Source organism: Humulus lupulus, chromosome 1 (genome assembly GCF_963169125.1).
Source record: "Humulus lupulus chromosome 1, drHumLupu1.1, whole genome shotgun sequence".
Classification (NCBI taxonomy): Eukaryota; Viridiplantae; Streptophyta; class Magnoliopsida; order Rosales; family Cannabaceae; genus Humulus; species Humulus lupulus.
The window spans coordinates 112,608,484-112,635,161 of record NC_084793.1 but is presented as its reverse complement, the minus strand read 5'-3'; the positions used below and the strand labels follow the sequence as shown (position 1 = coordinate 112,635,161).

The 26,678-nt window shown below is 41.6% G+C and overlaps 1 non-coding gene across 1 annotated transcript; it reads right to left on the bottom strand.

The window, feature by feature from the left end:
- Nucleotides 1–21,849: 21,849 nt before the first annotated feature.
- On the bottom strand, nt 21,850–21,956 carry LOC133813498 (small nucleolar RNA R71). The gene has a single exon (XR_009884507.1). It is a non-coding gene; the product is annotated as a small nucleolar RNA R71 (small nucleolar RNA).
- Nucleotides 21,957–26,678: the final 4,722 nt, after the last annotated feature.

The window sequence follows — 26,678 nt, the reverse complement described above, 5'->3', positions numbered from 1 at the left end:
TTTAAGGTCAAAGAGAAAATTGACCTTGTGGGGGGAAGGTACTGGCCATTTTTTGAGCTTATAAAGGATATAGAGTGCGGCCAACATTCTATATCCGTTCGGGGTGATTTGAAAGGGGGATAATCCGAAGTAATTAGCCACCCCCTGAAAAAACGAGTGAAAAGGCAAGGTGGCACCTGCCTCAATGTGGAACCTCGACCAGGCGCTGTAAGCCCCGCCTGGCAGGTTGGCGCACTGGTCGATAGATGGTTTGACTAAGGTCACACCCGTCAGATTGTATCTATTTAAATAGTTGGCAATCATCCGCAGTGTCACCGTACTTTGAGGGACGACGTGCCACGCAACGTCTGGCTGGTCGACATGGCGGGGGCGGGCACGCCTTTGGACATTGGTCTCCGGGGTGAATTCGCCTCGACCACTGGTCGAGGGGGCATCAGCAGAAGGCTGGCCTGGGGAGTTAGGGTTTTTCCTTTTTCGAGCTTTTGTTTTTGTTCGGGCCATTCTTTGGTTGGGAACTAGAGGACGGTTTGAATTAGGACGAGAAAAAGGGATTTCCTGTATCAAGGTAGATGGGTTCTCTTCACCTTCGAGTAGTTGGGCCAAGAGATCGCCTTCAATAGGTATTTCTCCTCCCCAAGGGTCTTGCATAAGAACTGCAAACAGACAATGGAGGAGATAAGACACAATTTGCAAAGTAGTGTGGAAGATCAGGATAACGTTGCTTACGTCTAAAAAACCAGCAGCATCCTACTCCTACACTAAGATTCGGCACTAATGGTTTGAAAAATGGATCAAAGAGGAAATAAACCGTTTTCTGAAAGAGAACTATTTCGACTCTTAAAGGGTGGGAAAAAACTCAGTTTTTTCACCTAGCTTAAAGATTGAATTTTTATGTCGATCTTACGCCCTAAACCTATGATCCTAACTATCAAACTAGGCCCCAACCTATACAAGGCGTAAAGACGCCCTCTTACCAAGCAATGGAAGGTTTATACAAAAAGATCCTCATAAAACCCTACTCAAGAACGCAGAAATCACAGAGCATAGAAACGGCATGCATGGCATAATGAAAAATTTAGAAAGACAGAGTGATTACCTGGGAGAAGATGGAGGTTCAGAAGAGAATGAAAAAGTTCGAGTCGGGAAGATCCTCGGCTAGGCGACTGTCTGCTTTTGAAGCTCTGAAGGCAAGGTTCTTGAAGTTCTTGACAAAGACGGTAACAAAAACTTTTTTGAGAAGAAAAAGGAGGTATTTATGGAGACCGAGTGTTATACCCAAAAAATAGGAAGATGCATCCTAGGAGGCTAAGGGGAATGCATTCTAGGAGAGTTAAGGGGAATGGTCCTAGGAGACCCCAAGGAGGAGGATGTGGTCCTAGGAGACCCCAAGAGAGTGATCCTAGGAGAACCAAGGATGAGGTCCGAGGAGAACTCAAGAAAGTGGTCTTAGGAGACCCCAAGGAGAAAGTGGTCCTAGGAGACCCCAAGGAGGATGTGGTCCTAGGAGACCCCAAGGGTGTGTAGGAGGTAAGCCTCCCAAGGTTTTCTAAGTGTTGGCTCGAACGTGTCCAAGGTAAGTAGCTAAGGAGGAGGAGTCTCATGCAAGAGAATGGAGACTTAGATTTTGATAAGGAGAGCCTATACAATGTTCGATCGGACATGTTTGGGAGATGCTAAAGGAGAATGCCTTGAACTTGTCCAAGGTGAGGTGCCAAGGAGGTTGCCTCAATGTTGTCCAAGGTGAGGTGCCAAGGAGGTTGCCTCGGACCACCTTGGTCCGAGGAGAAGCCAAGGAGATTGGTTCAAGGAGGAACATGGCATGCTAGAGGAGAGTGCCATGTTGGAGGAGAGAAGTGCATGTCCTACCATCATGCACGTTCAACCCACGAAAACATGTCCTACCACCATGCATGTCCTACCACCATGCACGTCCGACCAACACTTGCATGAGTGGTCAGTAGGAGGTGGATCAACTAGCTAGAGGAGACTAAGTCAAGATTCCCAGAGACAGCTTCAACAACATACGCGAGAATCTCTCATTCTTCCCACAAATGGGGGGTTTGTTACATTTCAAATTTTGAATGTTTAAATGTAATAAATATAATAAAATATCCCTATCATAAGGGGATATCAGTTGAGGATCCCAGGCCTATAAATAGAGAGCTTATGGGATGAGAGAATGGGCTTCTTCTGCTTCTTCTTTCTAGAGAGAGAAAATTGGGTCTGTCTATTCTAGAGAGAGAAAGTGTTGAAATTAGAGAGAATTCTTGTATTTTCACAATCTGTACTGAAGAAACTCAGTTGGCTCAGTCCATCTGATCTTGAGTATAGATTTATAAATCACAACTCTAAGTGGATTAGGCTATTACCGACAATCGGGGCTGAACCACTATAAAAATCTCTTGTGTTCTTTATTTTCTTTATTAAACCGTCTGTGTCGTTTTTATTTCTCTTGAAGGCTTGTCGTTATTGACGTTCTCACGTCGTTGGCTAAAAACGCAGTCAACACCGAGGTATGGCCAAAAAGTAGCAATCATTATTTTTAATTCTCGAAACGTGGGGAAGTGTATAAGCCGTCAATTAGTTTCTTGAAAACTGAAAGGGCTTGATTAGACATAATCATGTCACGGTTTTAAAAAATGCACGGGGATTCTGACAGACATCGTGGGGATATGAACGGTTGTTTCCTTAAAGTTTCTTTATTGCTGGTTGCACTAAACAAACTTGGGGCAAATGTTATCCAAAAAACAAGCATGGATGACATGGCAAACATTTAGTACACGTGGCTAACATCTGGCAGAATTCGTGCTCGACTATCGACCAGGAAAACATCTAGTGTCACGATGTTCGATCTCTTCATACGACCAGCTTGGTCGTACGAATGCTATGCACAGAAAAGATCTTATGCAGTTATGATAGTATCCGAAATTATCTCCCATGATTTCTTGAGTATCCGATTATTTAGGAAATGATATCTGTAACAAATTAATGTAAATCCTCCTTGAGCCTATAAATAGAGAAGGAGGGCTCAAGGGACAGGGATCTTCTTCTTCTTTCTTGCTTTCTGATTACTAGAGATTAGAGTTATCCTATTTGATATATTGTATTGTTCTTCAGAGGTTGGTGAAACTCATTGAACCCTAGTTCTTTGATCACTCCTTTGAATCCTATATCAATAACAATTCAAGTGGACGTAGGTTATTACCAAATTCTGGGGCCGAACCACTATAAACCCTTGTGTTCTTTATTATTTCGCCATCACATTCTTTCCAACGTGTTTGTCCACATCAAGCAAATTTGACTCCGTGTCAGTTGGCCAAAATCAGGGTCAACAGAGTATTTTATTAAGAATAAAGTGTCCATTAATATAATCATTACATACATCGTTAATCCTCTATTAATGGTTCATAATTAAAAGGGAATATAATTATTGTTTTACCCTTTTAGCTATATCTTTTTCCTTGAGTACCATTGAATTTACTAGTGAAGGTTGTGTCACAACAAGCTTGCGACGTGAGCACTCATAACCTTTTCAGTTCCAAAATTCAACCCAATAGGAAACCATTATTCAATCTATAAGAAGGTATATATTCCATATCTGTTAAACTACGTCCCCAGCCATATACATCATTGAGTCCCTAAAACAATTGTTCTTAGCCTAATCATTCTAACAAAACTTAACGCATGAATCAAAGGATCATATGACATATATAGAAGTTCATAGCAACCTCAGGATTAAGATCATTGTGTATATGATCATCGTTTGATGTGTTTGATTAATACTATGAAACGATGTTTAGACAAGTATTAAAAAATCACATTTGGTTCAGTTCTACAAACTCTCAACATGCAAAGTACCTCCACTAAAGTGGCCTACTACATTGATAATCCGGATCTAGGTCACATGTATTCATAATACTAGTGGACCGTACTAGTAGTAATTAATCTAAAGATTCCATAACTTTATTTTACTGCGAATTATTTAAGTTTATTATCTTAATCTTGATCCTTCCATACCACTATGAGGTTAAGACCACATAGATAAACTTTGGAATTTTCTGATATTCACTTAATACTATCATATAATATCAAACATAGTATATATATATAATAATTCAATTCAATTATTTATTTCATTTAAAACATTTATCAACTACAATTGGTTTAATGACACTATTCCCAACAGAACTAGGATGTCTTTTCCTGGTCACATAAGGACATGGTTGGAATTTCTTCGTCTGTGATAAGCCATATCCTTAATGTGGAAAAAAACTACCTACTGGTGCAACAAAAGAGGAGATTACTTGACAAAGGCCGATCTTGAGCCCTGAAGGAGGAGGTCGAGCGACTCAAGGAAAACAATTTTATAATGGAGGTCTACTACCCAGACTGGGTATCGAAACCCGTGCTGGTCCCAAAACCAAACGGGAAGTGGAGGGCATGCATGGACTTCACAAATCTAAACAAGGCCTGCCCCAAAGACTGCTTCCCACTACCCAGGTTAGACCAACTGGTCAATGCAACCGCAAGACATGAAATGCTCTCATTCATGGATGCATATTATGGGTATTATCAGATAAGTATGCACCCTCCCGATGAGGAACATACCAGCTTCTAGACAGACAAGGGATTGTACTGTTACAAGGTAATTCCATTTGGCTTGAAGAACGCAGGAGCCACCTACCAGCGTTTAGTGAATGGCATGTTCCAAGACTTGATCAGAAAAATATGGAGGTATATGTCAATGACATGTTGGTCAAGTCCAAAGAAGCTGGAGGGCATGTTCAAGACTTGGAGGAATGCTTTGCAATACTTAGATAGTATCGCATGAAGTTAAATCCTCTCAAGTGCTCATTTGGAGTTGGTTCTAGTAAGTTTCTCGAATACATAGTCAATTCACGTGGAATCGAGGATAACTCTGAGAAGATCAAAGCATTTATCGACATGAAGTTACCTACCACAATCAAAGAAGTGCAAAGCTTAACAGAGAGAGTAGCTTCCCTCAATAGGTTCATAACGAAGTCTACAGAAAAATGTGTCCCCTTCTTTAACTTACTTTGGGGCAACAAGATGATCAAATGGACCAAGGAATGTGAGAAAGCTTTCCAATCCTTGAAGGAAAATCTCGCTCAACCTTCCGTCCTAGCAAAGCCAATAGACGGTGAAGTGTTATTTATCTAATTTGGCAATCACCGAGAATGCAATTAGCGCTGCTTTAGTGAAAGAAGAGAACAAGGTACAACACCCTGTATACTATATCTGTAAAAGGCTAGTAGGTGCGAGTCTAGGTATCCCCCTCTTGAAAAGATAGCTTATTATTTAGTAATCACCTTTCCGAAGCTACGTCCATACTTCCAAGCTCACTCGATCCAAGTCTTAACCGATCAATCGCTACGACAAGTTCTTTAGAAATCAGAGGCCTCGGGACAGTTACTCAAATAGGCTATTGAGTTAGGATAGTTTAATATCACTTACCATCCTAGGACAGAGATAAAAGGACAAGCATTGGCAGAATTTATAGTAGAGGGCACCAACCTTGAGGACCATTCCTACCAATCGGAGAATGGAGACACCGAGAAGGAAGGAGATACTCCCGTATGGAAGCTATATGTTGATGGAGCATCCAATGAACACAACTCAGGCACAGGAATCATACTGATCACTCCAAAGAACCATCAAATCCACTGCGCTCTTAGATTTAGATTCAACGCTTCAAACAATGAGGCTAAGTACGAGCCATTGCTGGCAGGATTACGCTTATCTCGGGATATGCACGCACAATCCCTGGAGATATTCGATAATTCATAACTAGTAGTGTACCAGGTACTGGGGGAGTATCAAACCAAGGGACTTAGGATGGTGCAATACCTGAACAAGATGAAGGACTTATTGGCATAGTTCAAGAGATACTTGATTACATAAGTCCTGAAGGAGCAGAATGCCAATGCCGATGCCTTAGCCAAGCTTGCTAGTGTCAAAGACGCGGACACCCTGAATGTCGTTCCCGTCGAATACTTGGAAAAAAGAAGCATAGCCGAGTAGGAGGCACTACCTGTTGAGTTAGGAGATATATGGATGACCCCTATTATTAACTATCTAAACCAAGGAGTAGTACCAAGTGATCGAAACAAAGCAAGGAAGTTGGTAAGACAAGCTGAACGGTAAATGATAGTTGAAGCAGTCCTGCACCGGCGAGGGTACTCCCTACCACTGCTAAGGTGCATTGCACTAGACCAGTCAAAGCTTTTAATGATCGAGATACACAAGGGGTTTTGTGGAGATCATGCTGGGGGGCAGAGCCTATCAAAGAAAATCCTAAGGCAAGGATACTTCTGGCTGACGATGAATGAAGACTCGATGGAGTATGTTAGAAGATGTGATAACTTCATTTTAAGGTCATTTGAGAATGTGTTTTTGTGGTAATCTTGAGTCTTTATGTGTGTTTTGTTCAAGATTATGATTTTGTTTGTCTTTGTTGTAGGATGGTGCGATGAATCACGAGAAAAATGCAAAAAGAAGTGAAAATGGTGGAAAAATTATGCTTTTTGCGGGTGTTGGACTCAAAATTATGCTAAGGATGATTAAAAGATGGTTTTTGATGAAGAGATGAGTTGAAAGAAGTAATCTGAGAAGAAAATGGAATTAGAGTGGCGACTTGGGCTTATAAGTCGCGACTCAATGTGAAGTCAGAGGCACATAGCTGCTGGATGGAATTAGTGTGCGACTTGGGCTTACAGATCACGACTCAAGAGGGAAACAGAGGCTCAGCTAAGGGATAACTTGGACACGGGCCACGACTTTAAGATGCTTGAGTTTTGGTGCCTAAGGAAATTACACAAATCAGAAAGGCTCCAAAACAAACATGGGCCGCGACCCAGAGAAGGCCAAGTCGCAGCCCACATAGAGAAACACACATCTTTAGTTATTTTTTCACTATAATTTCGTATTTACGGTTTAATTAAGTCAGGAGGTCAGTTTTTAGTTATGTTTTTAGAGACTAATTGTGATTCTTATGATAGTTATTTTGCAGTTTTATATTTTTCTTTCATCTCTAAGTTTATGAATCTTATGTTTTTGAATTATTATCTTGTTGATTTAGTCATGTCTGATATGAACTAAACAATTTTTATCTAGGGTTTAATGTGGTCACTTGGATTTCTATCTAATTTAATTATGATATTCTTTTGATTTTTCTTCTCTATTCTAATCTATATAATGTGTGTTTAATGCTAGTAAATACTTGATCTATATTTGCTTGATTTTATGATTTTGATTCAAAATTCGAAAGATGAGAATTGAATATGCTATCATTATATAGACATAGGTTGTGTTTACCTAAAAAATGATTGCTAATGACATGGCAAGGATTTTTCCCACGTGATCTACACGTGGCAGAAGTGCTGTTCGGCTATCGACCAGAGGCACATCACTTGGTCAAGCTTAACTGTTAGATGCGACCAGGCTAGTCGTATAATTTGATTTATTTACTTCTAAGATTGTAATCCTATAATAATTGCATTGAATATTTCCTCTTTATTAACTTGATACGCGGTTATTAAGGAAAGTTAAGGCCCATTGGCCCGTGTAGCCCTCCTTGAGCCTATAAATATGCATGAAATAGATCAAGGAAATGACTTTTTGATCTCTGAATCGTTTTGCGAAGTATTGAGAGAAAAAGAGCTATAGTGTATTATTCATCATTTTATTGTAATTCTTTCAAGGTTTGTGAAACTCAAGAACCCTAGTTCTTTGATCACGGCTTTGAGATTCAATATTAATAATAGCACTAAGTGGACGTAGGCCATTACCGTTCTTTGGGGCCGAACCACTATAACTCCTTGGTGTTTTCTTCTTTTCCATTAGATCAAATTCTTAATTATTGTTTTATATTTTGTCGTACATTTAACTCCGTGTCGTTGGCCAAATCAAGGGACAACATTCTGCTGCTTCCATTGAGAGTTTGACAAAAAACTGTAAGAGAATCTAATGGCGAAAACATCCAAGAAGACTGGACAGGCCGCTGGCGCTGTACCATCCCAACCTCCTCCCCCTAATGTGGCTGAGAATGGATCGCATTTGGAGTTTGAAGAGGGGGAGTTAGATTCCAAAACACTGAGGGCAACACTAGGGGTGTTGCAGGACAAGTTTGCTAATCTAAGAGCCAATCAGGAGAATGCTGTGGAGACAATGGCGCTGTAGCAAAGAGAAATAGAATGCCAGCTCCAAGAGCTGAGTGAGCAGCAGGCGGAAATGGATCGTCGGCAGAATGATGCCATGGCCACTCTTGAAGTAGCCATCCAATTGGCTCGGAGTCAGGCTGCACCAGCCTCCCAGCCAGATCAACTGCCCAATGTGCCACCTCAAAGAGATCCCAATCCTAGCCCTCCGCTCCAGCCGGCAAGCCCTCAAAGGCTGAAGCAGCCGCCTGTGGCTCAGGATGATGTCCCACCTAGGGATCCTGATCAGCAGCCTCCATCTCAGGCTGGTCAAGGTAATCCCCAGCGCCCGAGGAAGAATAGGGCCGGGTGTAACGCCCTACTTCCTTAGAGCCGTTACCAAGTGAGTTTAAAATCGTGCTTTCAACTCGCTAATTGAGATTTTAAATTCAAAACGTGTAGCTAAGCCATAATTAAAAAGAAAACATTAGAGAAAGTAGTTTTTTTATAGCTAATCATAAAAGTTTACACTTGGGATCCCAAAACATGGTTTAGAAAATATTTACATTACAAAATTGATCAGAGTCGACTAAACGACAAAATCTAAGTTCATTTACAAGCATCTCCCAAAATCCCCTAGCTGTGACAGCCAGGCTGGCTGGACATGTACACGCCGCCTCGCGCCAGCTGTGCTCATGATTGGTTGATCTTCTCTTTACCCTTACCTGCACCACAGAGCATCTGTGAGCCGAAGCCCAGCAAGAAAACCCATAACAGATAACATATGCAATACACAAATCAAACATATAAACAGGCCACCAATGGCTAAACACATACGGCCTAGCCGTCCCAGGCGTTTACCAAGCCCTGGGTTCGCGGACCACGCTGTAAGGATATCCCAAGTATCCTGTTAGGGACTCGCCCTGACAACTTGCACCCCATGTGCTCAATGCCGCTCTCGGCCTCTTTCCGTTCTCGGCCTTGCACTCATCGTGCTTGATGCCGTACCCGGCCCCACGCCGTTCACGGTCTACACCGTTCCCGGCTCTTGCCGATCACACATATAATATCAAACACGATATAGCAACAAGCACAGAATTCAAGTATAAACAGATAAAGAGCCATGCTCTACAATTCTAGTATATAGGGCTCGGCCCTGCATGTCATTTCCATTCAATATATTGGGCTCAGCCCTGCACACAAGCTCTATGGAAACAGGAGTTTTCTTACCTGAGTTCCGAGCTTCCAGAGCACCGATGACCCGAGCATAGTCCGCTAACGTGAGCCTCGCCGAAATCCTAGTCACAACACATATCAATATCCGACCATCAAATTCTAACCCAACGAATAACCTTAAACCATAACCCTAACCTCCGGGACCTTGAATTCTATCAATCCGAATGATAAAATCCATCCCGAGCCTTACCCTTTAAGTTCCCAAGTCAAAAATATCATTAAAATCCTCACTGACACTAAGGGTCGCGGCCCCACCCTCTAGAGCCGCGGCTAGCCTCAAAACAGAGGCTAGCTCTCCACTGACCCCCACGCGGGCCGCGGCGCGCCCTGCAAGCGCCGCAGCGCGCTTGAATTTTCTCAGCCTCCCATGGCTGCGCTCCCCTCCTAGGGCCGCGGCGCTACACAGTGAACCCAGATTTTCCCATCAGTTTTTCATCCTTTCCTCAAGCCAATTCCCACAAAATCTAAGCCAATAATCCCAGATAATAATACCTTCTTTTCAGCTCAATATTAACACCAAAACTCCACAGAATTCTACTCCAAAATACAACTAGAACACCCAAAAACAACCTAAATTCTACCCACATGCAAAGCTTAAAAACTTCGCTGAAACTTAAACATAACTTCCATGGAAAACTTACCTCTTGCTGAATTCAAACCCCTGATGTTGAACCTTAATCCACAAGCTTTAAGCTTCTGAGTTAACACAACTGAATCCCCTTGCTTATGCTAGGTTGCACCAAGAATTTCCTATGAGTTTCCTCTTGAGTGTTGTCTTAGAAAGTGAGAGAGAGATAAGCATAAACTAACCTCAGTTCAAAGAGAAATATGGGTCGGTTTCTCAAGGTTTCTAAACAGTTCCTTTCTTTTATTTGTTTTATATAACTTAAGTCTAAGGGTTACCTCAAGGCTCGGGGTACCAAAACGTCCCCGAGGGCAAAAATGGTAAATTCCCCAAATATTCCCGCCTAGGTATTCTATCCTCAAATATATCTCCAAATATTTATTTCTATGTCCCGATAATCTCGTAACTCAACTAATACCCGAATTACCCCTCGACTCGCCCCGAGTCCAAATCTCAACCCCGTTGTGACTCTCTGGCTAACCGCTCCCCAGGACTGTCTCGGATTGTGCTGTACAGACATATCACACATAAACAACATATATTTCATTTATCACATAAATTCACATATAAGCAAATTAAACTACTTATTGCCCTTCAGGCACACTAATCAAGGCCCTAAGCCTGATTAGCAAATTCGGGTCGTTACACCGGGCAACCGCCCTGCAGACCTAGACGCCTAGGGGATGAAGAGCCAAATATACCGAGCAGGGGACAGTGTCCTTTGAGTCGGGCTCTGCGGTCAGGGGTCCCCCGTGGCATAACAATTCACAGGGACCCAACGACTAGCGTGGGCCTCCCCCTGACGCTCAGGAGATGCTAGCCCAAAGAGGAAATAGCGTGAACAGCCGATCACGCCGTAGTTAGCGATAATTTAGAGATGGCCATGACTATAATGAAGCTGATTCTGACAGAGGAAATGTTGGTCGGAGAAATGAAGAAAGAGGTGGAGGCAGAAGCCCCCATCCTAGAGAAAATAGGCCAGCTAGCCACAATGCTGGGGGGCAACCCAGGCAGCAAAATGTCTTTGATCGGCTAGGAGTTAGCAAGCAGAGACGTAGAGACGATGATTTATGGGACGTACTTAACGACCGCCGTGAGAGGCATGACGAGTACGCTCCCCCAGCACCGGTGGCCCCAGCAGTCCCACAAGCTGTTCAGGCTCAGATTGATGCTCTGAACTAAGCGGTACAGCAGCTGGTCGGGGGATGAACGTCCCATATTAAGTACGATAGGAGGAGGGGCACTCCCTTTGTACAGAGGATTTCTACGGCTGAAACCCCCAGTAAGTTCAAGATGCCAACATTGCCAAACTTTGACGGGTATGGAGACCTAGTATCTCACATTAATAAGTTTGAGATACAAATGGATATATAGAAAGTGTCAGAAGATGCCCGCTGCTGGATCTTTACAGCGACACTGTCTGACACTGCGCAGGAGTGGTTCTTTAAGTTCCCTCCTGCTAGCATAGTATCTTGGGAGATGTTCATAAAAGAATTTTACGGACAATTCTACGCGGGTCGCATACACCCCATAAAGGCCAACCAGCTGGTTGAGATACGCCAGAAGGAGGGAGAGCCCTTAAAGGAATATGTACAATGCTTCATGCGAGCAGCAGCTGGAGCCAAGACAGTGGCTGATGAAGGTAAGATGATGGCTCTAACTGCTGTGGTTAGGCACCATTCTCCCCTCTGGAGTAGCCTCAGAAAGAATGGGGTAAAAAGTACCTAGGAGTTTTTGGATCGGGCTGATCGATATATCAAGCTCGAAGATGCGATTGCCAATGAAGGGAAATCGCCAACAAAAGACAAGGGGCCGAAGGAAGAACCTGCCAACGGGTCGGAAAAGCCCAATGGCAACAACAAGGGCAACGGGAATGGCAATGGTAGGAACAGTGGACAACGGGCGAACAATGAACCCTCATCTTCTGAGAGTAAACGCCCCAAAGGCAGTCAATACGAGCTGAGATTCACCAACTACACGACCCTTGTTGAAAGCCGAGCTGAAGTCTACCAGGCGACTAACTCAAGCGTGCCTTACAAATGACCCGCAGCTATAAGGAAAGATATCTCCAAGAGAAATACGACAAAGTTCTATCATTTTCACTACGACTACGGGCACGACACCAATGAATGTAACTAGTTGAAAGACGAGATTGAGTTCCTGATCAAGCAGGGACATTTAAGAAGATATGTGCGAGCTGCAGGAGGGTCACAACGAGAGGCTCAAGGTGGCAACAAGCAGGTGCCTGCACGCCAATGCTCGCCACCTCTACAGCCAGCTCCTATAGTAGGCACTTTACTCACCATCTACGGAGGCCCACATCTTGCAGGAGACAGTGGGAAAGCAAGGGAACGATATGCTAGAACCCTACGTCATGATCAGGACATCGAGATGATGAGTGTGGAGGATCGAGCACCAAAAAAGGCTCGAACAGAGGAGGAATTGATAACCTCTCTGAATACGTTGCCCAGCACGTGCGATTCTCACACTCCGATCCGCTGGTCGTAGTCGTACAAATTGCCAACATGATGGTGAAGAGGGTGTTGGTCGACACAGGAAGTTCAGTCAAGATCCTGTACAAGTCTTCCCTGGAAAGAATGAAGCTGTCCGTCAAGGACCTGGAGCCATGCAACCAAACCATCTATGGTTTTTCCGGTGAAGGGCTCACCCCAACAAGGTCAATTAGGCTTCCAGTTACAGCAGGTACTGCACCTGCTAATAAGACATTACTCACTACTTTCATAGTAGTTGATTGTCCTTCAACATACAATGCTGTAATTGGGAGGCCAATTCTGGTCGACCTACGGGCCGTCACTTCAATATGGCACCTTGCCATGAAATTCCCAACAGACGCAGGGGTAGGATGTGTATTGGGAAATCAGCGGGAAGCAAGGGAGTGCTACAACACCTCAATCACCAAGGCAAAGAATGGTGTGTCAAGAGATGTTCCCGGAAAAGAGTTGCAAATGGAAATTGATGCTCAGACCCAGTCAGGTGATAATGTCACCAAATAGGGTGTTGCCCAAAGTGAGGATAAAGACTTGGATCCTCGCTTTGGGGATTTTGAGGAAGAAATAGGACCCATCGAGGACCTTGAAGATGTCCAACTCGATGAAGAAAATCCGACCAGGGTTGTGAAAGTCAGTAAAAACTTAGCGACAACAACAAAGCAAGCACTGGTGGAGTTTTTAAGGAGGAACCAGGAAGTCTTCTCCTGGTCACACAAGGACATGGTCGGAATAGACCCTGCAGTCATTAGCCATGTCTTGAACATCAAAGGTGCAACAGGAAAGAAGGTAGCTCGACAAAGATAGATCAAAGGCCTTAAAAGAAGAAGTCGAAAAGCTGAAGGAGAATGGGTTCATCAAGGTGGCATTTTATCCATCGTGGGTCTCTAATCCCGTGCTAGTTCCCAAGCCGAATGGAAAATGGCGAACATGCTTGGATTTCACAGACCTCAATAAAGCCTGCCCCAAGAATTATTTCCCACTCCCTAGGATCGACCAACTGGTCGATGCCACTGCAGGGCATGATATTCTCTCTTTTATGGATGCATACTCCAGATATAATCAAATTAGTATGCATCCCCCTGATGAGGATCACACTAGCTTTCAGACTGATACTAGGCTTTACTATTACAAAGTAATGCCCTTCTGTTTGAAAAACGCTGGTGCGACTTACCAGCGACTAGTCAACCACATGTTCAAGGAGCTTGTCGGGACAAACATGGAGGTCTACATCGATGACATGCTGGTCAAGTCGAAGAAGGCAGAAGGGCATATAAAGGATTTGCAAGAGTGCTTCAACGTCTTGAACAAATATCAAATGAAGCTTAATCTCCTCAAATGCTCCTTTGGAGTAGGATCAGGGAAGTTCTTGGGATTTATAGTTAACTCGAGAGGAATTGAAGCCAATCCTGAGAAAATCATAGCCCTGATCGATATGAAATCGCCAGCAAAGATTAAGGATGTTCAAAGTTTGACCGGAAGAATTGCCGCTCTTAGTAGACTTATTTCAAAATCAACAGACAAGTGCATCCCATTTTTTAATCTACTTAGAGGCAACAAGAAATTTGAATGGATGGAGGAGTGCGAGCAGGCTTTTCAAGCATTGAAGACTCACATGGTGCAACCACCCATCCTATCAAAGCCGGTCGATAAGGAAACTTTGTTCATCTACCTGGCGATCACGGAATATGCTGCTAGTGTCGTTTTAGTAAGGGAGGAAGAAGGTGTGCAGAAGGCTGTTTACAATGTACGCAAAAGGCTAATTGGAGCAGAGCAGCAGTACTCGCCCATCGAGAAGCTAGCCTATTGCTTAATTTTGGCCTCAAGGAAACTGCGACCTTACTTTCAAGGACACCCAATCACCGTTTTGACCGACCAGCCTCTACGGCAGGTGCTACAAAAGCGAGAGGCTATGGGAAGATTGTTGAAATGGGTGGTTGAACCTGGCAGTTCGATATCTCTTACTTGTCGCGAGCAGTGATAAAAGGGCAAGCCCTGGCTGACTTCATTACAGAGTTCACCGAACTTACAGATAGCGAGCAGAATGAAGAATCGGAAGAACCTGAGTCTCAAAACTAAGCTCCCTCGTGGAAATTATTTACAGATGGTTCTTCTAATGAGCATCATGCAGGGGCAGGGGTGATCCTGATTACGCCTGAAGGGCACCATTTTCACTGTGCAATCAGGTTTGACTTCACTGCTTCTAACAATGAAGCTGAGGATGAAGCATTGCTCGCTGGGTTATGATTAGCTAGGGATATGAACATAAAGGTGCTCGACATCTAATACGATTCTCAGCTGGTGGTGAATCAAGTCATGGGAGAGTACCAAGCACGAGGTTTAAAGATGGTTGCCTATTTATACAAAACAAAAGATCTATTCGCTCAGTTCGACAAATACACCCTCCAGCAAGTACCTCACGACCAGAATTCCAATGCTGATGCTTTAGCCAAGTTAGCAAGCGCGAAGGATGCTGATACTCTGAACATAGTACCAGTTGAATGGATATCTGTGCCAAGCATCCAAGTAGAGGAGTCTACTTTGGTGATCCAGATGGCGGATACGTGGATGGCACCATACGTAGAGTATCTGACGCAAGGTGTGTTGCTGACATACAGAAATAGAGCTAGGACCCTTCAGCGACAGGCTGCTAGGTATATCCTAGTAGATGGAGTCTTGTACCAGAGGGGATACTCAATTCCACTCCTCAGATGTGTTTTGAAAGAGAAATCCAAAGAATTGATGAAAGAGGTACACGAAGGCTTTTGTGGGGACCACGTTGGGGGGCAAAGCTTGTCGAAAAAGATCCTGAGGCAAGGATACTTCTGGCCCACGATGAATGAAGACTCAATGAAGTTTGTACGGAGGTGCGACAAGTGCCAGAGGTTCTCCGAAATCCCATGAGCATCCCCTAATAAGCTTAAACAAATGCAAAGTCCATGGCCGTTTGCAGTTTGGGGGATAGATCTAATCGAATCTTTGCCCACAGGAAAAGGCGGCGTCAAGTATGCTGTGGTTGCCGTCGATTACTTCCCTAAATGGGCCAAAGCTGAGCCACTCGCAACCATAACGACCAAAAAGGTGCTAGATTTTGTGATAAAAAACATCGTTTGTCGCTATGGATTGCCAAGGAAAATCGTCTCAGACAACGACACGCAGTTTGATAGTGATTATTTCACGGACTTTTGCGAACGACATGGGATTATCAAAATCTTTTCTTCAGTCGCTCATCCCCAAGAAAATGGACAAGTCAAAGTAGTCAACAAAACGCTAAAGGATACCATGAAGAAAAGACTAGAAGAAGCTAAGGGTTCTTGGCTAGAGCAATTTCCTGAAGTCCTTTGGTCATACAGAACTTCTCATCGAACAGCAATAGGCCATACTCCATTCTCTTTGGCTTATGGATATGAGGCTATGTTGCCCGTGGAGTTAGATCCACCCTCACATTGCAGAATAACGTACGATCAAGGCTCGAACAACCAACTATTGATGGAATCCCTAGACTTGATCAATGAGAAATGTGAACAAGCCCAACTCCGAGTAGCTGCGTACCAGCAAAAGTCGCCCGATATTTCAACTCTAAAGTACGTGAGAGAAAATTCAACGTTGGAGATTTAGTACTTCGAAGAGTTTTCCTAAACACCAGCGACCAGGCTGCTGAAGTACTCGGACCTAATTGGGAAGGGCCTTACCAGATTGAAGAAGTCCTTCATCCAAGCACCTACAAACTTGCTCGCTTAAACGGAGATCTCATTCCTCGCTATTGGAATGGAGAACACCTGCGCAAGCACTATCAATGAACAATTCTTCTTAAAGGATTGGCTTGTATTAATTTTACTTTTTACAAGTTATGAAAAAGGGTTGGTCATTTAATGTGACTAATCACTTATAAGTGTAAGATCTTATTGATCACTCGTACATACACGTTTTGTCCATTTATTATGAGAAATATAAGGGACTGTGCGCAGCCAGTCATTCTTGCCATTTATTGTATTTTATACAAGTATTTGGTCATTACGTGTGTTGTTTTGCTGTATTATAATTTTAATTGTTTTGCTCCGAGCAATAATGTTCGAACAGGTTTTGGTCAAGGCAAGTGACCAAGGACCTAAAGCTCCTCGATCACTTGGGGGGCATGTAAGGTATCCAGTAGGCAAAGCATATCGAAAGGTATGTAAACACATGAGCAAAATAAGTGAAAGCATGCTAGGGTACTTAGAGTTTTTTTCAAAATTTTGCATTTTGTTAAATCAAACCAAAATACTGTGCTAAGTTCGGTCATGCAAACATATGTTATAATAAAAGATAAATGTTATAATGTCAAAAGGAATCCCCTTACACTGCGAGCAGTAATTGCTCGAATGTAATTGTTTGTTAAAAGAAAAAAGTAGCTGCCCGCGCAGCAATAAAAATTATAGTCTTTACATCACGACCCGTAGGTCATGTACTTAAAAGATTAAAGAGAAATAAAAATATCAGACTAAGAAGTAGGAGGATCTTGAGGGGTGTCCTGGTCGACGACAGTTGTTGCTTCATTGTCCGCCCCATCCACGCTAGTGGCCAAAGAGATTTCGGGCGAGGCAGGTACCTTTGCTCTCTCTTCTCCCGCCAAGCGAGCAACGCAGCGGGCTATCTCAGCATGCCTTGTGCGCTCGGGAAGATAGCTAAAATTAGCCTCCTGGTTATGTTTCCAGAAGTCATAGAAACACTTAACCGTGGCGTTCTTGTCCCTTTCAAAATTGTTGGTGTTGGCTTTTTCAAGCTTCTCGATCCGGCCCTTCAATGTTGTAGTCTCTTGTCTGCGAGCTGTCAAGTCCTCCTCGAGCTTTTTAGTATCGCGATAGTTGACGCGGTTAGACTCCTTGAACTGGTCTCTTTGCTCGACGGCCTTGTCCAGAGCGGTATGCTTCTCCCTTAACTCCTCAGCCAGCTTATTCTTCTCCTCGAGTAGCACTGCAGTGGAAGCAAGAGCAGCCTGCTGAGTCTGGTCGGTTGGAGCCGATGTAGAAGGCATCGACCTGATCGGAGTAGGAGGAGTTTGCTGCTCGAGGGGAGAAGGAGGTGGTGTTGCATTTGTTGACGGTCCGTCTGCTGGAGGGTCTGCAGTACGGGATTTCTTGGCTGGAGGCGCTTTATTGCTTTCTCCCTAATGTCGTCTGCTCGCTTTCTTCTTGCTCACAGGAGCTTCATGAGCCTCGGGAGCACAATACATGTGGAACACGTTTTCAGAATCCATGTCTGCAAGGAAGCAAATACATGAACAATAAGATAGTACAAACGATTGAGTATGTTATGTCAAGAAAAGAAACAAAGAAAATTGTAAGTAAAATACCTGAACTATCATTACTGGTCGCTACATTATAAACTTTACTAGTGTTACACTCACTCTTTGGCATGAAGAAGTCTGAACCTAAATTGGGAGCGTACTTAAAATTTCCGTCCCCGTCAAACAAGTGACAGGGAATTGGAAAACTATCTAAGAGCAAAAGATCAGTACCATTCTCATTCGAAGACTCGTCAAGAGGCTCGAGAGGCTCGGTGGCTTTCTTTTTTCCCTTTCCCATTGGGACGGGGGGAGCAGCATGTCGGGGGGAACCAGTTGGCTCATTGATGGTCACCCCAGTTGCCCTCCTCAGAGGAGGTTGTGACACATCTGGCTGTTGTTCGGGGACTTCAGTGCCGGTGGCACTCCCCGCAGTAGATTTTCTCACATCCTAGTGAGGAGCCAAAAGGCCGACTAGTCTCAGTGACCAGCTGTTTGACACTTTTCTCTATGTCGGTCATGCTGGCCAGGAGGGCTAATCGGATCACCATGTCCGGAGTAGGGTCTGGTCGCAACCATGGGCCTGAAACACACTAAATTTCTAAGGGAAATGCAGCAAAAAATTGAAGAAAAATGAACGACCAGAGGTGCAAAGACTTTGCCTCCTTCTGTGAAGGCCAAGTTGTTCACGACCGTGTCAGTAGTCAAAAAGTACTCCAGGTGGTACCTCCCCACATTCGAGATAAGAGTGGTGTCAGTCAGGAAAGTGCGGCCTGTTTCCTGGTGATAGAAGTGGAAGAACCTCGTGTTTTCCTGGTTGGGGTTGGATTTAAGGTCGAATAAGTAGTTGACCTCATGTGGGGTTGGGACGGGCCATTTCTTATGGATATAGAGAATATAGAGTGCAGAAAGCATTCTATATCCGTTGGGAGTTATTTGAAAATGAGCGACCCTAAAATAATTGGCCACTCCCTGAAAGAAAGGATGAAGAGGCAGGATCGTTTCTGCCTCAATGTGATATCTCGACCAGGCGCTGAAAGTGCCTCCAGGCAAGTTTGTCCATTGGTCTTTCGTTGGTTGGACTAGAGTCACCCCAGGAAGTCCATATTTTTTAATGTAGTTAGTGATCATTCTAATCGTTACACGGCTAGGAGGGGTGACATACCATTCAACATCTGGTTGAACGACGTTTCAAAGCTAAGCGCGAGTTTGAATGCTAAGGTCAGGGATATTTCTTTCCTGACCACTGGTCGAGGGAATTCCAACCTGAGGAGCAGGCTAGTTTGAAGGGTTGGAAGGTTTCTTTTTCTGGCCAGTGGATTTTACTCTACCCATGGCTGGAAGGTTTGACTGAGGTCTATTGGGTGGGGTTCAAGAAAAAGGAATTTTTGGTATCAACAGCGACGATTGCTCTTCGTCTTCAAGCAATTGGGCAAGCAAGTCGTCGTCGATAGGCCTCTCACCTCCCCACGGATCTTGCATGAAAAGCTGCGATCAGAGAAAGGGAGAGATGAGAAAGTAAAGCCTAAAAATTTGTGTTGAGAGTTGGGATAACGTTGTCTGCGTATAAAAGTTAAGCTTTTATACGGCCAGCAACATTCTAACAAAAACACTAAATTTTATTCGAGCAGTGTGAGAAATAGATTAAAAAACGAAAGTAAAGTTTTTCAGAGAAAAGCTTTTTCGACTCCTAAGGGGTGGGAAAAACCCAGTTTTTCAACTAGCTTAAAAATCGAATTTTTACTTCGATTTTACGCCCCTAAGTCTACAATCTCGACTACCAAACTGGCTCCTAACTCCTACGAAATGTTACTTCACTACCCTACCAAGCATCTATTGATATACACACAATCCCCATAACAGTTTCAGCCAAGAACATTCAAGGGCTCAGAAATAAAAATAAGTATGAAATAGTTTTGCATGGCAACTCAAACGTCTAAGGAGTTCGTGAAACTTAGATGAAAAACGGAGTCTGAACACGAAAGCTTTTGAATGTTTGGATGTGAGTTCCTGGCATTTCTGGGTTCTGAAGATGGAGGTTCTTCGCAGTTCTTGGAGAGGAGATGGCAAGTGAAAAGTAAAAAGTAAAAATGTGGATTTGAGATATTATTTATAGTGACTGCCACACGATAAAAGGGTAATCATGAATTACTTTTTCTGAGTATGGGGAAGTGTGATAGTCATCAGACAAGTTCTTGGGAAACGAAAAAGGCTTGATTAGACATGATTGATTGCTTTTTCCGAGAGGGCATGGGCGATTCTGACAGGTTTGGTGGAGTAAGTGAATGGTTAGTTTCCTAAGTTTACTTATTGCTGGCCGCAATAAATAAACTTGGGGGGCAAATGTTTACCCAAAAAACGGCTAATAATGACGTGGCAAGGATTTTTCCAACATGATCTACACGTGGCAGAAGTGTTGTTCGGCTATCGACCAGAGGCACATCAATTCATCAAGCTTAACTGTTAGATGCGACCAGGCTGGTCGTATAATTTGATTTATTTACTTCTAAGATTGTAATCCTATAATTATTGCATTAAATATTTCCTCTTTATTACCTTGATACGCGGTTATTAAGGAAAGTTAAGGCCCATTGGCCCGTGTAGCCCTCCTTGAGTCTATAAATACGCATGAAATAGCTTAAGGAAGGGACTTTTTGATCTCTGAATCATTTTGTGAAGTATTGAGAGAAAAAGAGCTATAGTGTATTATTCATCGTTTTATTGTAATTATTTCAAGGTTTGTGAAACTCAAGAACCCTAGTTCTTTGATCATGGCTTTGAGATTCAATATTAATAATAGCACTAAGTGGACGTAGGTCATTACCATTCTTTGGGGCCGAACCACTATAAATCCTTAGTGTTTTCTTCTTTTCCATTAGATCAAATTCTTAATTGTCATTTTATCTTTTGTCGTACATTTGACTCTGTGTCGTTGGCCAAATCAAGGGTCAATAGGTTGCATATTAGACGAAAGTACCTGTATGACTTGTGTAGTAATTAGGTTTCCATGCTTAATGCCCTCTATATGTTTAAGTTTATCACAGAGAGGTAGAAAATCTGCATATAGATTGAGATCTTATATCTTGAAAAAGAATAGGAATCGAATTATGTTAACCTGCTACTAGAATAGGAAGAAAGAAATCTAGAATTGACTAATACAATTAGTAGAATGGAAAGTTGTTGAAATTAACACCCTAGGTCTTTTTAATAGTGATTTTAAATCGTTTAATTAGTTGTTTTTGTTCAAAGTTATTTTCAATTTTAAAATTAAATTCAAAAATCAAAATTTTAGTTACCAAATAGAAATTAAAAGAATAATTGTTGGTAATTGAAAAGTAGTCTTCGTGGGACGATACTCTACTTATCATATTTTACCTGAATCGATTGTGTGTACTTGCGTATATATATATTTCCGATCAAGTTTTTGGTGTCGTTGCTGGGGAATTAATTTCCAATATAATAGTTAATTGTTATATGTTCTAATTTGGTTATTTTATTTTTATTGTTTAACATTTATTTGGATCAAGGTTGTTGGTATATGCGAGGAAGTAGACAAAATGAAATCATACCAATAGATCTTGAAATTGAGAGAGCGTGTAGAAAGAATCGAAAGATAGAGAAAAGGTTGGATTTCACCATGACTGAGAACGCAAATAACATCGCCAACAATGCAAATATGGGTAATCAGCTGAAGTCGATCCACCATTAAGGAATTATGTACTCCCTCCTGTCATGGGGATACATTCAAGCATTCGACCTCCAACTATTGAGGCAAATAATTTTGAAATAAAACCCTCAATTATTCAAATGGTGCAAAACTGTGTACAATTTGGGGGGTTACCAAATGAGGATCCAAATCTACATATCACAAACTTTTTGGAGTTATGTGCAGCATTCAAAATGAATGGGGTGAGTAACGATGATGTACGATTGAGATTATTCCCATTTTCACTAAGGGACAGAGCTAAGAGTTGGTTGAATTTGTTACAAGCCAACTCTATACTTACTTGGGAAGATTTGGCTCAGATTTTTTGTAAATATTTTCCTCCTGCCAAGTCAGCCAGAATAAGAGGAGAGATTAACAACTTCCATCAACTGGATGGGGAGTCTTTGTATGATGCATGGGAATGATTTAAGGAATTTCAAAGGAAATGCCCACATCATGGAATAGAGAAGTGGCTGCTAGTTCATACTTTTTATAATGGTTTGGAGGGAAATACAAGGATAATTATAGATGCAACATCGAGAGGAGCATCTATGAGAAAAAGCGCTAATGAAGCATATAAACTTTTGGAAGAGATGGCTATGAATAAGTATAATTGGCCTACTGAGCGTGAGAACAAGAAAGTAGCATGAGTCTTAGAAGTTGATCCAATAGCGCTACTGACCGCTCAAGTAGCATCTCTAACCAAGCAATTGCAACAAACTAATCTCGTTGCACAAGCAATGCAAGTAAAAAATGTCGTGAGTTGTGAGATTTGTGGAGGACCTCATTCTTATGAAAAATGCCCAAGCATAGCTAGTTGCTCAACAAATGTGGACAATATGCCCTTGGAACAAGCATAGGTTCTTGGTAATTTTTCAAGACCTGCACCCAACCCTTACGCAAATTCCTATTCGGCTAATCTTGACAAACAATTCTCCAAACTCCTTGAAGTATTTAAGAAACTTCACATTAACATCCATTTTGCAAAGGATTTAGAACAAATGCCTTGTTATGTGAAGTTTATGAAGGAGATTCTAATAAGAGAAAAATGGAGGATTATGAAACCGTTGCATTAACTGAAGAGTGTAGTGCAATTATTCAGAAGAAGCTTCCCTAAAAGTTAAGAGATCCGGGCGACTTTACTATACTTTGCACCATTGGGAACTTTCATTGTGAGAAAGCTTTATGTATTTTAGGTGCAAGCATAAATCCGATGTTTGTATTTAAAAGGCTTGGTTTGGGAGAAGCTAGACCCACTACTGTTACTCTTCAATTGGCTAATCATTCGTTAACACATCCTAGAGGTATTATAGAGGATGTTCTAGTAAAGGTAGATAAATTCATTTTCCCAGCGGATTTCATTATATTAGATATGGAGGAAGATGAGGACGTGCCTATTATATTAGGACAACCATTTTTGGCCATGGGTCAAGCATTGATAGACATTCAGAAAGGGAAATTAAGGCCTAGAGTACAAGGAGATGAGGTTGTTTTTAATGTTTTCAACGCTTTGAAATATCCCTCAGCTAATGTCAGTTGCTTTTGTGTTAGTGTAATGGAGGAATCAAGTAAAGGGGTCCAGTCTATTAAGGATCCATTGGAGTTAAGTTTGATAGAAAGTCCTGGAGAGTGTGATGGTACTGAAGCAAGTGAGTACGTTAAGTGGTTGAATTCATCAGAGCAGATCTATAAAAAGAAATATGAGGAATTAGGGCAAGTGCCTGAGAGACCTCTTCCATCCATTCAGAAAGCACCAGCTCTTGAGTCAAAACCATTACATGCTCTTCTTAAATATGCTTATTTGGGTAAGAATGACACTCTCCTAGTTATTATTTCAGCTTCTTTATCTGAGACTGAAGAAGAGAAGCTTCTTAGGGTATTAAGGGCTCACAAAATAGCCATTGGATGGACTTTGGCGGATATTAAGGGATTAGTCCTTCGACAGTGATGCATTGTATATTAATGGAGGAAGATAGTAAGCCTAGTATTGATTCTCAAAGGAGGCTAAATCCTTCAATGAAAGAAGTGGTAAGGAAAGAAATTCTTAAATGGTTGGATGCAGGGGTAATTTACCCAATATCTGATAGTGCTTGGGTTAGTCTTGTCCAGGTAGTTCCAAAGAAAGGTGTCATGACGGTGGTTAAAAATAACAATAATGAACTTATTCCAACTCGTACGGTAACGAGTTGGAGAATTGTATTGATTATCGTAAACTAAATAAAGGCACCAGGAAAGACCATTTTCCTTTACCTTTTGTCGATCAAATGCTAGATAGATTGGCAGGCCATCCTTATTACTGTTTCTTGGATGGATGTTCGGGATACCATCAAATTCCTATAACACTGGAGGATCAGGAAAAGACTACCTTCACATGCCCTTAAGGAACATTTGCCTTTAGGAGGATGCCATTTGGGTTATGTAATTCTCCCGTCACCTTTCAAAGATGTATGATGTCAATTTTTTTAGATATGGTGGAAAAAGGTATTGAAATTTTTATGGATGACTTTTCAGTCTTTGTACCTTCTTTTGATGGATGTTTACTTAATTTGGAAAGGGTTTTGAAAAGATGTGAGGAGTCAAACTTAATATTAAACTGGGAGAAATGTCACTTTATGGTGACATAAGGAATAGTCTTGGGCCACAAGATTTCACGTCATGGAATTGAGGTAGATAGGGCCAATATATCAACAATTGAAAATTTACCTCTTCAAGTGTCTGTTAAAGGGGTTCGAAGCTTCTTGGACCATGCTGGATTTTATAGGAGGTTTATAAAGGATTTTTCAAAAATTTCAAAGCCCTTATCGACCTTACTTATGAATGGTGTGGTATTCGATTTTGATTCTTATTTTATAAAGGTGTTTAACACACTGAAGGAAAAATTAGTAACAACTCCAATTGTTGTATCACCAAATTGGGAAATTCCTTTTGAATTAATCTGTGATGCTAGTGATTATGCAGTAGGAGCGGTTCTTTGACAATGAGTTGACAAGGTATTTCGAACAATATATTATGCTAGTCGAACATTGAATACTACTAAATTAAATTATGCAACTACTAAGAAGGAATTAGTTGCAATAGTCTTTGCATTTGATAAGTTTAGGCCATATTTAATTGGTAATAAGGTGATAGTTTACACAGATCATTCAACTATTAAGTATCTCATGACTAAAAAGGATGCTAAACCTTGCCTGATTTGATGGGTTCTACTATTACAAGAGTTTGATATGGAAATTTGAGATAAGAAGGGGACATAAAATTTAGTTGCTGATCATTTATCTAGATTTGAAAAAGAAGAAGAGCATAGTGCGAAAGAGGAGCCAATTGATGAAAAAAATTCGGATGAACAATTATTTTTAATTGAATGTGAAGAGAAGATACCATGGTTTGTAGATTATGTTAACTATTTGGTAGCAAAAGTTGTGCCTCCAGGCATGTCAAGGTAGCAACTAAAAAAGTTATATTCGGAAGTGAAGCATTATTATTGGGACGAACCCATTCTTTTTCGTCATTGTGCTGATCAAGTGATTAGAAGATGTGTCCCGGAAGAGGAAATGATTTCCATACTTACTCACTGCCATACTTTACATTGTGGTGGTCACTTTGGGGGAACAAGGACAGCAGCAAAATTTTTGCAATGTGGGTTTTATTGGCCTACGTTATTTAAAGATGCAAATGCCTTTGTTAAGAGTTGTGATTGTTGCCAAAGGACCGGTAATATATCCAGAAGGGATCAAATGCCAATGACTGGAATTCTGGAGGTTGAGCTGTTTGATGTGTGGGGAATAGATTTTATGGGACCTTTCCCATCATCTTATAATAATAATTACATTTTGCTGGCAGCAGATTATGTTTCTAAATGGGTAGAAGCTGCAACAACTCCTACTTGTGATGGTAAGGAGGTACTTAAATTTCTTCATAAGAATATTTTTACTCAGTTTGGTACTCCAAGAGCTATTATTAGTGACAGACGCAGCCATTTCTGTAATAAGTCATTCACATCTCTATGTGCTCGTTATGGAGTTCATCGCGGAGAGGCCCTATTCTATCATCCACTTGCTATCGAGAAATTAAAAGTATTTTAGAGAAAACAATAAACACATCAAGGAAAGATTGGTCGAAAAAGATTGATGGTTCACTGTGGGCATATTGCACAACCTTTAAGACTCTGATTGGTATGTCACCATATCGGTTGGTATTCGAGAAGGCATGTCATTTACTAGTTGAACTTAAGCATCGAGCTTATTGGGTGGTGAAAAAGTTGAATGTTGACTTATTTATGGCAGGGCAGAATAGGCTTCTAGAGTTGAATGAGCTTGATGAATTTAGAAACGAAGCTTATGAAAATGCAAAGATTTATAAAGAAAAGTCTAAGGCTTTTCATGATAAAAGGATAATTAGAAAGGATTTCCAACCGGGAGATAAAGTTCTGTTATTTAACTCTAGATTGAAACTATTTCCTAGAAAATTAAAGTCTAGATGGTCGGGACCCTTCATAGTTGTGGTCTCATTACCTTATGGAGCAATACAAATTCATAGCGAGAAAACAGGATATTTTAAAGTAAATGGTTAGAGGTTAAAGCATTATCTGGAAGAACCGGTGGAAAAGTGTAAATCAATGATGGTTTTGGAACCCTTTTAAATGGGGTGTTCAGCGTCTGGCTAAATGACGTTAATGACAACACTATAGGAAGCATTCCTATATTTTATTTTAGTTTTAGTTTTTATTTTTTTATTAGTGGACAATTTTATTTAATGTTATTTTGGATTTGTAAAGATTGGCTATTTTAATTTTATTTATTTTTTAGTATAAAAGTTTGTAAAGATCGTGAAAATCGTGAAAAAAGTTGTTTTTCAATTAGTCATTGGGCCAAGTTGCGACATTACACATGTCAGAGAGCTATTTGAATTTCGAAGGAGGGGCGGGTCGTGACTTAGGCTTATGAGTCATGACCCTAGGCTGAAACAGAGAGCAAGGAATTGGTAAACATAGGGGCGGGCTGCGACTTGAAGAAGCTCGGTCGCAGCGCGCCTGTGTCAGACAGAGGGAATTGGTTTTAAAATAGTTTTTTCAAAGACATCACTCATTTTTCAAATGTTTCCATTCACAAATCAGTTTTCTTAAGAAAAAGCTCTAATTTTTTTTCCCTATTTTCATCTATTTCAAATTCCTTTAAGCCATCTTCCT